Source organism: Mus musculus, chromosome 18, assembly GCF_000001635.26.
Source record: "Mus musculus strain C57BL/6J chromosome 18, GRCm38.p6 C57BL/6J".
NCBI classification, from domain to species: Eukaryota; Metazoa; Chordata; class Mammalia; order Rodentia; family Muridae; genus Mus; species Mus musculus.
In genome coordinates, this window is record NC_000084.6 from 66,216,415 (window position 1) to 66,228,716 (window position 12,302).

At 44.2% G+C, this 12,302-nt stretch overlaps 1 protein-coding gene and 1 non-coding gene across 2 annotated transcripts in view; both read right to left on the reverse strand.

Moving 5' to 3' along the window:
• Ccbe1 (collagen and calcium binding EGF domains 1) overlaps positions 1-12,302 on the reverse strand; it is a 234,984-nt gene that overhangs the window by 159,560 nt on the left and 63,122 nt on the right. The window lies entirely within an intron of this gene.
• Mir694 (microRNA 694) lies at positions 2,850-2,919 on the reverse strand. Its single transcript, NR_030467.1, has one exon. It is a non-coding gene; the product is annotated as a microRNA 694 (primary transcript).

The window sequence follows — 12,302 nt, forward strand, 5'->3', positions numbered from 1 at the left end:
CATTCTAGTTTTCAGTGAAAGGTGCATCTAGATGTTTAAGGCAGATGTCCCGGAGATGTCCACTCCTTCCTTTGTCTCTTCATATATTCAGTTATGTGCATGCCATACCTCTGTCCAGTTCTCACACCTTTCCCTCGTCCTCCTACTGTATCCTTGGGAGTCCAAGCTTATGGCTTGATTGGACTCTGTGGCTGGGCATCCTGGCCAGTCCCTCCAGTGTGCCCACTATTTTTACAAGCAAACCCACATCTCAGATGGCATCAGTCACTATGACTTAAATGACAGCTCCCGATGGCCTGCAAAGCATGTTTCAGTGACCCCCTTCTCAAGACTTTACTTCTAGTTCATTCCAAGCCAGAATCCAACAGTCTGTTTTGTTTCCTAGCACAGAGCTTATTCCTGCTTGGGATACCACCTTCAGTTCCTTTCTCTGTCCATTCACATTCCACTCATCATACCAAGATCATTTCCAGTGCCTTCTGCTGTGTCCAACCTCTCCTGAGCAGCTCTCAGAACAAAAGATAACCTCTTCATTTCCCATATGCACCGCCATTACACCCTACTGCAAGTTCACGTCTCCTAGATTAGTAGTGAGCAGCGGGCCAGAAACTATTTTCTTCTTTCTCTGTACAACACTTAGAAGATACTTTTTCAATGTCTCCTTTAATTCCATTAAATATATCAAGTTTTCATGGTAGAAATCAGGTGTTAAATAAAATGCCTGCCTCCCAAAGACCCCCATCAATGTCAGAACTCTAGATCCTTGAAGGAGCTGTTTTGTGTTCCTTCACAGCAGAAACTCTGTACAAAGTAGGGGGTTTGATATTTGCAGAAGAGGAAAGGTAACTGTAAGATAAATAGCAAGCAAACGTATAGGGATAAAAGGGGATACTTAGCAAGGAGACTTCCACTCAACGTAAGTTGCAAAAGAAATCTTGTACACACTCCATCACCATGCAGGTAGCCAGAGAAATATCTACGAGCACCCTAGAAGCCAAAGCAAGGCAGCTTTGCCAACAAGTCACAGATCCTATGAAGCACGCGCAGGCCTCCACCCATCTGGTGCTTGTTCCAGAGTTCTCCCCACCTCCCACCACTCCCCTAAATCAATGTGCTAAAGACCAGTGGGAGAGAGTAAAGGCTCCCTAGAGAGGTGCCGAGGGTGGACAGCTTGATCCAACAAGCCAGGCTGCTGCGATGTTACAAGTGAGAACATTTAGTCCTGGGTGAAAAAAAAAAAAACCGAGAAAGAGACCAAGAGATGACAACTTGGGGAGACATTTGTTTTAAGAGAAAAGTTGTCAAAACACAAAGAGAAAATGAAAAGGGGGAGCCAGAGGAGGATTTGCAAAATAGAGGGCACGTGATTTACGAGACCCTCCCCAAAAAGGGCTGATACAAACTGAGGTAAGACAGGTCATGTTAAGTCGTGATATCTAAACTATGCAGAAAGTTGGATCAACTTCAAGAGCAGCTAGGAAGAGCAGGACACTCAGAATCTGCCTCTTTCCTTTCTTCTCAGAGAATGCGCCTCCCCAGGAAGGAAGCAGGTCTCCAGGCTGGAGGGAGGCAGTGCCATCCCAGCTAGACACGTCTCTGGTAAAAGTCCAGGGCTCAAGGCCAAGGCCACCCCTTCAGTCCTGGCTCCAAAGCCCACTTACTCCGTACAGCCCCAGAAATCTGGGTACAGAGAAGAGATTCTCTAAGGAGGGGGATCGTTTCCAGGACTAAGCATGTGTTACAGTCCCCAGAAATTGACCCCTAATATAATATTCAAAGAATTTCCCATAATGCCCACTCTGTGATAAACACTCACCAGAATGAATCTGCACAGGCAAGCTATGCCACTAACTGATCATGTCCATGCTGAGCAAGTCTGCTGATCACCCCAGGCTTTGGCTTTCTCAGCTGTGAAGTGGGAAGGATTCTACTGATAATCACGTGTGTCTCACAGGGTGCTGTGAAGTCCCTGGTCCCCAACCTTGATAGTACAAATTGAGTTTCTCATGTTTTACTCCAGACCAATTTCATCTGACTCTTTAGGGCTGGGGCCCAAGTATCAGCTGTCAATTAAAAAAAAAAAAAAAAAAAAGCAAAAACAAAACAGAAACTTTCCGGGGCTGAAGAGATTGCTCAGTGGTTAAGAGCACTGGCTGCTCTTCCAGAGGGCAAGTATTCAATGCCCAGCTTCCACATGGCAGATCACAACTCTGATTCCAGGGGATCTGACATTCTCACACATACCACACAAAATACTAATATACATAAAATAAAAATAAATAAATCATTCTTTAAAAAAAAAATCCTCCCAAAGATTAGACTAAGCTGCTTAAGTAGGGGACTGTTGCACCACTCCAACATGACAAGGTTGACTAAAGCCAGTACAAATCATGACAGGATCACGGCTCACATGAACTGGGGGTGGGGTGGTGGGGTGGTGGGGTGGGGGAGGGGTAGAACTATTCCAAGTTGGCTTAGGTGCATGAAGCATATCGCCCCCATTCCAGCAGAATGTAGAGCATTGGTTAGCTCCTTTGATGACAAGTGGAAATTGGAAATGCTCACACAGTCTAGCCTGGGTTTCTTTGCTCAGCAGACCAGCTTTGAGCATGGTACCTTTCCGAGACCACAAGCCCAGCCCATGACTAAGCCATTATCTTCAAACTCCCTTCTTAACCCAAAGGCCATCTTCAGAGAACCAGGACAGGAAATGTGAGCCCCACAATTGCACTGAAATGGAGAGAGAATGCAATTTCCAACTGGGGAGCTACCGCTGGCCTTTGTCTGGCCAGGAGCAGGTCACAGGGCAGGGGGTGCAGTGGGGGTCGGGTATTTGTGATGAAAGCAGAAGGCAGAGACTGCTTCAGGCAACATTTTCAGCCTGGTCTTGGGTTGAAAGCGATGCCTGAGCTGGCCTTTGACTCCCAGTTGGCAGCTTTGCCGCCGGGAGCTCTTACCTTACAACAGCTGTAATTTTCAGGTTTCTCCATCTGAATGCACAGAAACACTTTTCACACCAATTACCCTAACTTGGAGATTCCTGGGGTCAGACTTGTGCTCATCACCTGCAGACTCCTCTGAACTGATGTGAGCTCAGGCGAGCAGAATACAAGGCTCACCATGCAGCTCACATACTATGTAGAATTATCAGACATGCTGGAAACTAACTGGTAAGTTATGCCTCTTCTTTGAAACAAAGATTCGAGAGTATGAATCGAGAATCTATTTTATCTTTTAAAACTAGTTTAAAAATCCAGAAGCGCTAAGGGGTGATCTAATTGTACCTAATTCAATACTAGAGTCAAATGTCTTATACTACGTGTGAATTTTATGTTGTTTTGCCTTCATGGTAAACGTCCTGGAGAGGTCAGGGAGACACAGGATATACCTGAACATAAGAAAAGCAGTTTGCAGCAAGCCCATAGACAACACCAACTTAAACAGAGAGAAACTCAAAGCAATTCTACTAAAATCAGAAAGAAAACAGCGTCGTTCACTCTCCCCATACATATTCAATATAGTACTTGTAAGTCTGAGCCACAGCAAGAAAACTACTGAAGATGAGATTAGGGGGATAAAAATTAGAATAGAAGAAGTTAATATTAATAGTATATAAGTAAATAAATATATATTCTAACCAAATATATAGTATATAATTATTTATAGATGATATAATAGTATATAAATGAATATATATTATAATTAAATATATAGTATATATTTATTTGTAGATGATATAATAGTATATAAATGAATATATATTCTAATTAAATATATAGTACATATTTATTTGTAGATGATAGAATATTACATTATCAGTGACACTAAAACTTCCACCAGGAAACTCCTATAGCTAATAAACACTCTTAGCAAAGTAGCAAGATACAAAATTAACTCACAAAGTTAGTTGTTTTCCTATACACAAATGACAAACAGATTGAGAAAGAAATCAGGAACAGCATCCTTCCCAATAGCCTCAAAAAATATAAAATATCTTGAGGGTAATTCTAACCAAGTAAGTGAAAGACTTGGATGATAAAAACTTTAAGACCCTGAAGTAGGAAACTGACTACGGTATCAGAAGATGGAAAGACCTCCCATTCTTGGTACCAGCAGGTACTTTGCATACTACTAAAGAAGTGTGAATGCCAACCCAACTACAGACCCTTTGACCCACAATGATGTCCTTCCTGCAAAATACAGTAGGGAAACGCTGGCACAAAGATTACAGGAGTATGTTAACAATATCTGACTTGACTCCAGGCTCATTCCAGGTGATAGAACCCATACATGACACTGCTCAAGTGCCCAAGAACCGGAGACTAGATAGCCCAGGGACCTAGGGGTAAACAAAATACTACTGTTCACTATAGGAACATAGCAACAAAATGTCCTAACAGCATTCTGCTATATTCATAGATCAGTGTCTTGCTCAGTTGTCAACAGAGATGTTTCTTCCTGCTGTAGATGGGAACAAAGAGAGACCCGCAGCCAGACAGTATGCAGGGAGTGAGAGAGATTAGAATGTTCCCTCCTAATTGGATTGTCCCCATCAAATCCCTCCCCTCGGGGTTCAGGGAACCCTGTGGATGAGGAGGCAGAAAGAATAGAAGACCAGGAGGGATGGAGGACACCAGTAAATCACGGTCTTTTAAGTGCATCAGGACCAACTCAGAGACTGAGACAGGGCGCACAGTCCTTCCATATCCACATCGGATGGGGTACTAAAGCTGAAAAGAGAAGTAGACCCATGACCATCCCTAACCCTGAAAATACCTCCGAATGATAACCACTCGTAAATGAGAATTTAGGTTTTCTCTCAGGGAGGCTCTTGGGAAACGAGCTTCTCTCATGGATAGCGGACGCTTAACAGTAAACGAACTCAAACGTACAGCTTTGGAGTTTCCAACTCTCATAATGCCAGATGGGAGGCTTTTTTCTTATTTATTTTTTTACCCTACAGAACTTTTATACATATATACACATATATACATACATATATATCTTCCTGTTTAATGGGATTCCTGAATGTGCAAACAAGTGGGTCTCTGCATCTCTCTCTGTCTCTCTGTCTCTCTGTCTCTCTGTCTCTCTGTCTCTCTCTCTCTCTCTCTTGTGCCCTCTTGAACCTTTTTTCCCTTCTGCTTGTTTGTTTTGTCCTATTCTGATTTGTTTGATTTTCTTTTATGTTATCATATTATTTTATTATTATCATCCCCTGAAGCCTGTTTGTTTTCTAACTAGAGACAGAAAGAGGGAAGAGGGGAGAGAAGCAGAGAGAAGGAAAGCCATAATCAGAACATACTGCATGAGAAAAATCTATTTTCAATGAAAGAAAACTATCTGTGGCGCTTTGTGTGCAACTTAGGGATATAAAATCTTGACTTGTAGCCAGAGAAATGGCTCGCAATAAACTAGCAGGGTAACCTTCAGCTACATACATCCAAGACACTTTCCTCACGGAAGTCTGTCTTTGAAACTAAACATGGAGGCCATTAAAAGGTGGATGAGTCTCTGCTGCATGGGTTAAACAAAGCTCTCAGGATTCATTAGTGTGTGTCTCCCACATATCCAGACTCCAGATTACTTTTTTTTTTTTTTTTGAGACTAAGTCTCTATACTGCCCTGGCTGTCCTTGAACTCACGATCCTCCTGCCTCCGCCTCCTGAGTGCTGAGATTGTAGATGGCCAGACAGAGAAACTTTACACAATTACAGTTACACAGTGTAATTGTAATTTACAATTATGTATATAATGATGGCGAGAATAAAGGAGAGGCATTTGTTACCCTTTGAATCATATGACATATGATTAACTGTACAGTGTTCTATGGGGACTCTTAAAACGATAACTACAGATCATCTGCTAAGGTTTTATACTGATTTTTTTAAGCATTTAGAAATTCAGCTATCGCTTCTCAGCCCTTTGGCTAAGATCAAATGTAGAAATTAATCTTTTCTCTTATTAGCCTAAAAATATTAATGCAAAGTAAGAAATAATTCCAAGATCACGGTGGCTGTGTCATTAATTTTATATGCACCTAGATCCTAAATGTGACTTCTTCTCAACTCCTAACTCTGCACTACCCAGAGAGGAGGAGTGCTGACTCTCTTGTCAAATTGAAAGCCAGTTGCTCTAAGCTCCATAAAGAACCCTGACACCTGCCTTCTCACGTAATGACGTCTCAGACCTCAAGTTCCTCCTCTAATTTATCCTGTCCCTCTTAAGTGCTTCGGGCCAACACAATGAAAAAGTGATTCTAGTGCTATAATTTTTTATTATCTGGTCAGGCTATCTACATACCATAATTCTCATTTGGAATTTTCTTTCATATGCTCACTGGTTTATGGTGCCAAATGAATTTTAGATTTGTTTTTAAAGCCATAGATTTTTTTTTTAACTCCCTTTACTTTCACAAGGAAAGGAGACCTTAAATCGCCCCAGTTGAATTTATCTAACCTCACCTTTGACGGGAGTTATTTTCGCAGACGCTTCATGGCCTAGTCACTCAAGGGAAGGGCCCTCCATTCTTTTAATGCACAGGTACGGAGATTACAGCAGCAAGCCAGACATCCCTACCTGGTCAGCAGGTCTACAGACCTGATCCTCATCACCATAAACCTCACCATGAGAGGGAGCCACGGAGGGGGAAGGGACTCAGTGTGGTTCAAATGTGAAGGGAGGCTCATGTGTTTAAACACTCAGTTACCAGCCGGTGGCGCTGTTTGGCGATTGTTGTTCCTTCAAGAGGTAGGAGTTTTACTGGAGGAAGTGAGTCACCAGGTAAGGCTTTTGTAACCAGCCCACTTCCTGTCTGCTCTCTGCTCACTGAGCGCCCTCCCCCGACACCGTGCCTGCCTGCCTGCCATAAAGGCCTATATTCCTCCTTAAATTGTGAGCCAAAATCAAGTTCTCTCTAGGCTGTCAAAGCAAGCAACAGGAAAAGCAATACTGGGAGGCTGAGGACTCAGGGAAGGAGGGTAGCAGGGAAGGGGGAGAGGAAAGAGGGACGAGAAAGTTAGGGGGAGGTGAGGGAGCTGGAGGCAGAGCAGAAGTACCCGCCTTCCCATACTGTTAGAGCAAAGGCTGACACTGCCCTCTTAAATTGCCTACAAGTCTTCCTTTCAGGGAGAGACTGCTGAGTGAGATGGCTCAGGTATCTGCTACCAAGCCTGACAACCAGTCCCTAATACCTACATGGTGAAAGGAAGGGAGTGACTATCTCAGTCGGGGAGTGGCAGCCCAACGGGATTCCTCTGACCATGTGTTCACTGCACCACATTCTTGCTCACACACGTATACACTGTTTTAAAATGTTTCCCCTTCAGTTCAGACCATAGCGTTTCTTCATTCACTGGTCTAGTGTTTTGGGGAGATTACCCTGGGTAGATACAATCCCACTTCTAGGACTCTGTTTGGAGAACTAGAACAGAACATATTCCAGCCCCACCCACCCTCCACCCCGGCTGTGTAGCCATGCCTTACAGCAGTCCACGGAGGAGGCTGTGGCCTCTCAGTACTTTAAAATGGGTTTGTTGGGGCTGGAGAGATGGCTCAGTGGTTAAGAGCACTGACTGCTCTTCTAGAGGTCCTGAGTTCAATTCCCAGCAACCACATGGTGACTCACAACCATCTGTAATGGTATCTGATGCCCTCTTCTGGTGTGCCTGAAGACAGCTACAGTGTACTTATATACATTAATAAATAAATAAATCTTTTAAAAAGATGGGTTTGTCAACCTACATTCGGTTACACAGATCCTGATACTGTAACAAGATATTCCAACTTAGGGGCCTAATGGAAATGTGCAGGCCAAAGCTACAGGGCCACCTGATTTTGTTTCTCCATGGAAGAAGCTACGGGAATAGAGGGGGTGGACCACAGGGGCTGGACCACAGGGGCTGGAAGTGACAGTGCCCAGGGTAGTCAAGCTCATCACAACGGGAGCATGACAACTGTGAGAACCCTGAGCAGCTTCTCTCTGAAGAATTTCCCAGGATGCTAGAGCTGTTCAGAGCACATGGCTGGACCCAGGGACTGCTGGACATATCCCTCACAGGTGGTTCCAACTTCCAAAAGAAATCAGCTAAAGCCACTCCCAGTACATTCAGACGAGGCAGGGCTAATACAGACCAGGCTGAGGGCATGCAGGCAGGCAGTCTACCTGGATAGATCTGCCTTCCTCGGGTCTGAACTAATCATAGCCATCATTAGACATGTCTCCGCCATCTGTGACCTGCACTGGAGCCCTTAGAATCACAGGTTTTGTCAGCAACATCGCTCAGTGACAATGTCTATAGACAGGTCAGATTTCTGAGCCACTCTACCCTTAGACACAGTGACAGAAATAGCCAACACTGAGTGATAACCGTGACAAACCACCAAACATCCACTCAGGCCTCAAGCCGGTATAACCAAACCCCCAAATGATCCTTAAAGAAGCTTGGGGCTATCTCCAGTTTAGTGAAGGGAATCAAAACAGTCAGTGATCTTCCCAGAGCCAGAGACTTCCTTGTGTCGTGTATGTGACATATGACATATGGCATTTGAATCTCAAGTGTTCTCTGCAGGCTCAGGTCTTGAAAATTTTGCTCCCATTTCGGGGTGCCATTGTGATAGAAGTAGTGAGTCACTGGTGGTGGACCTCTGAAATTTATACGTGGCTCCTGTTTCCCAACACACTGTTTCCCTGACTGTCGTGATGTGAACTTGCCATGAACTGAGTTACTCTGCAATGCTTTCCCCACCCAATGAACTAAAACCATCTGAAGACAGGAGCCAACACGAATCATAGCCCCCATGTTTGTCAGACACTGTGTTCACAGCAACACAAAAGGAACTGACCTGTGTAGCTATGATCCTGCAGAAGGAAATAGAAGGCCTGTTTCTTTAGCACGGAGTCACTGTCTCCATTCTTTGCTTTCTCGTTAGATCCCAACCACCAGAGGTAAAACCACAGGCTACAGACTGGTGTCACCACTGATTGGAGTCAAGCTGTGGAATGAGTCTCACTCAGGATCTATGTAAATGAGGACACAACACTATTGGACAGCCTCAAAACACTGGAGCAAAGAAAATGACCCATATGTGTCCTGAGCAGACTGCCCGGCATTAGCTCAAAGCCACTTTCTCTCAGCATCCTTCCACAGTCTCTGCACCTGCCCACTTTCTTCCCAGGGCACTTTCCATCCATTGTCTCCATTCCCACTAGGACCTTTGGAGATGCATCCTGCCTGTGAGAAAAGCCTTCATTTTTCAGAACTGGTGCCAGGCTGCCCTTTTTAAGTCCTGCACGGGTAGAAAAGCCATGCTAAGCAGCTGCATGCCCATCAACAGTTCTTCCATTCCCTGGAACTTACCCTATGACATTCTTTTAAATAGTTTCAATACCTGAAACTTAGATGTGTTCAGATATTTTGGAAAAAGTCAAGAAGCCAAATTTAGTGAAGGGGAAAATGAATTAGTATGTAGTACTGATCGGGATGTTAAAAGGTGACCTGAATTGGCCATCTGGTATATGATGTCAGCTATAGACAACAGTCTCAAAAGGCCAACCTTATGTCCTATTGTCATGGCTGAGTTTCTGTTTCTGTCAGGGCTTACTCTCAGACTCAAGGTTATAACAGAGATTGCATTCGGGAGGGGCATATGCATATGTATGCAAGGTCAGGGTTAGATGCAAATTCCCCTAATCCTTCTCAAGTTTTCTATGAATCTAAAACTGCTCAAAGAAAGTCTATTTTTAAATGGTAGTTCAAACTTAAAAAAAAAAAAAAACAACCCAGACTGGCTATCAAATTTGGTTACTGGGGACTTGCTAAGGAGAGGATACAATACAAGTTGTCTTCCTGGATGATTGCCCACCAGACCCCATCAGGAGACACAAAACCTAGGTGGGACCATAGACAAAGTAGCACACATTTATTTCCAAGCTCTCCTGACACATTGAGTTCAAGCCAAGAGACCCTTGCAACAAAGTAGCACCCTAGGAGCCAGCCGGCTACACCTTTGTGTGGAAGCAGCAAGACAGGAGGCACACATTTGAGTTCTCCAGCTGCCAAGTGGGAGCATCAGCACTCTCAATGCCCAGCTGTTCTGTTTTCAAGAACACATACAAATTCAAAGGAACACCCAATTTTGCAAGCAAAGAAACATGACCGAAAATAGGACCAAAAAGTCACAAGGGGCTTCTCAGCCCAAGAGAAGGAGGCCAAGGCTGTCAGAGGTGTTGTGGTTTTCATTAAATGTGATCTGTGGGTGTGCGGCAAAGCAAACCACAGAGCCACTAGGAATACACTGTTCCAAGCGATAAGGGGAGGGGAGACTAAACTTAGCAACAGAATTACTTTCCTAGACAAAAAGGAGGGTGGTCTGTTCAGGTCCCTGCTGAAGTCAACCAAATGCAATTTTAAATGACCCATTGCTGTCGCCTGCTTTGTGAACCTTCTGGTAAGGGCGCATTTTTCTACTTGGGCTGCCATCTGCCATCCCTCCAAGGCCACAGACTGGACAGGAACATTACCGTCATTACCTCCTCATTGGCCAGACAGGGATAGGTCAGCCTAAATGCTTTGGTCCATGCTTGGATGCACTCCAAGCTAAGCCTATGTGAGGACAGAGAGCTCTGCAGACAGCAAGGGCAGGGGCATCTCAGGAGTGAAAGGAGGAAACCAGAGGGGCCAGGTTGGAAAGATAGACAGCAGGCATGCAATAGATTTAAGCTACTTTTAAAATGTTAAAATAAATTTGTGATTGTTAGAACTACAAACATCTAGTGAGCACAACTTGCCAAACTTGCCATCCTCCGGGGGCTGGGATGACAAAAGACAGAGTCCAGGCTTCCTAGCTATGAGGTTTTTAAGTATAACAGGATGGCACAGATCCAAAGGAGCCTCAGTGTCCTCTTAACACAAACATGTGCACACATGAGTTATATGGGACAATGACTACATTTCAGAATGGACACATCAGAAAGTCATGGTGAACTCCTGGAGAACAGCAAAGGTTTCTCCTGCATTATTTACAGATGATGGTTTTCAGATTTAAGAAACCAAAGCACAATTAAGTTGAAAATAAGACACACACACACTTACACACATACACACAATAGTCACAGCAAGAGATCACCCCAATGCTGATGGAGAGCATCATATGAGCCTGAGAAAAGGTAACTAGCCATGTGTCAGAACTTAGAATAAACAGAATAACTGAGTTATGAACTAGTGAGCCATAGCTTTTGGCCTAGGCATTTATTCATACACAATTCAGTCAACATTAAGGAACTAGGGCATGGGTGGAAAAGCCTGCGGTCATATCTAGAACGTTCTTGTCAAGGATTCCTGCCTTGGTCTGGTTTTGATGCTATAATGAGATGTCTGAGAAGCACCTTTGGGGAGCGGGTACAAAGATGTCTTCCTCACCCTCCACCTTGGTTTTTGAGACAGTCTCTCTCACTGGTTCACTGGAGCCCACTGATTCAGCTACACTGGTTAGCCAGCAGGTCCCAGGACTCCTCCTATTCCTACTTCTGCAATACTGGCATTGCAGGCATACGCCACTGCACATGGCTTTTCGGCTTGGGTTCTGAGAATCTGAACTCGGGTCCCCATGCTTACATAGTAAAATAAAAAGTTTACCAGCTGAGCCATCTTCTCAGCTACTGAGAAGAATCCTAACACAGACAAAGTGACAAGAAGCCTTCAACAACTCAGAGACACTGCAGTGCCTTGCCAGGTCAACTTGTTCAAACACCCAGTTTGAGTCACTACTGAAACCACTCTGGGTATTGGTTGCCTGTTTGGAAAAAAAGGGGGGGGGGAGACATTGTCATGGATAAATAGTATTTGTAAGGTACCCAGTCTCCGACATTTCATTATAGCATCAAAACCAGGCCAACGCAGGAATCCTTGACAAAGAAGTTCTGGATGTAACCACAGGCTTTTCCACCCATGTCCAGGGTTCCTTAATGTTGACTCTTGAGACTGAATTGTGTATAAATAAATGCTTAAGCCAAAAGATATGGCTTGCTGGCTCGTAACTCAGTTATCCTGTTTGTTCTAAGTCCTGCCACATGGCTCGTTACCTCTCCTCAGGCTCATGTGATGCTCTCCATCAGCATTGGGGTGAATCTCTTCCTGTGACTGACTCTATCCCAGAATCCTCTCTCCCTGCCAGAACTTCCACTTTTTATTTCCTGCCTAAGCTAAAAGTTACCAACAGCTTTGTGGATTGACAGGTGATACTTCCATGCAGTACACAAGATGCTCTCCTTACATCTGGAGACTAAAATGCTAAATACAGCA